The sequence below is a fragment of the Palaemon carinicauda genome, chromosome 14, assembly GCF_036898095.1.
Source record: "Palaemon carinicauda isolate YSFRI2023 chromosome 14, ASM3689809v2, whole genome shotgun sequence".
NCBI lineage: Eukaryota > Metazoa > Arthropoda > Malacostraca > Decapoda > Palaemonidae > Palaemon > Palaemon carinicauda.
Window position 1 is genome coordinate 126,317,968 of NC_090738.1, and position 598 is coordinate 126,318,565.

The window sequence follows — 598 nt, forward strand, 5'->3', positions numbered from 1 at the left end:
AGATGAATAGCTTGGGAGGGGCATGACATAATGAGACCTTTTGGGGCAAGAGGGAGGAGCCGCTAAGCAGCGAGTGGGAGGGGCAATCAAGGTCTGATTAGGGTGAGGTAAGAGCCGGGGGAGGAGGAGCAGCAAGCTAGTGAGAGAGAGTGAGCATATATAAGGGACTGCTCTTAGAAGCGTGGACATCAGTGCCTTCACGTGGCCCCTCCCATTCACCCCGTCGTACGCGTCCATGGCACCCCTCAAGGTACTACTACTACTACTACTACTACTACTACTACTACTACTACTACTACTACTACTACTTGTCTTCGGTCTTAGTTGTAAAACACAAAAACAAGTTTTTTTTTTTTTTTTTTTTTTTTTTTTTTTTTTTTTTTTTTTTTTTTTATCGACATCACTATAAACTTACACCATTACTTCACTGTACATGAACTTTCTTGACTCATGGATGACTATGAACACCGGGTGGTTTACGACGACCTTGTGGTGAAAGAAAGCAAAAGTGTTGACTTGATCGTACTGCTCGTTTAGAAAACGACCCACAGTGTTGTGTGCATTTTTTCCTTACTTCCATAATTGACTCTTTTGCGTT

General features: G+C 42.6%; 1 pseudogene; it reads left to right on the forward strand.

Moving 5' to 3' along the window:
- The first annotated feature begins 204 nt into the window (after nucleotides 1–204).
- The window catches only part of LOC137653754 (adhesive plaque matrix protein-like), a 13,497-nt pseudogene continuing 13,103 nt past the window's right edge, over nucleotides 205–598 (forward strand).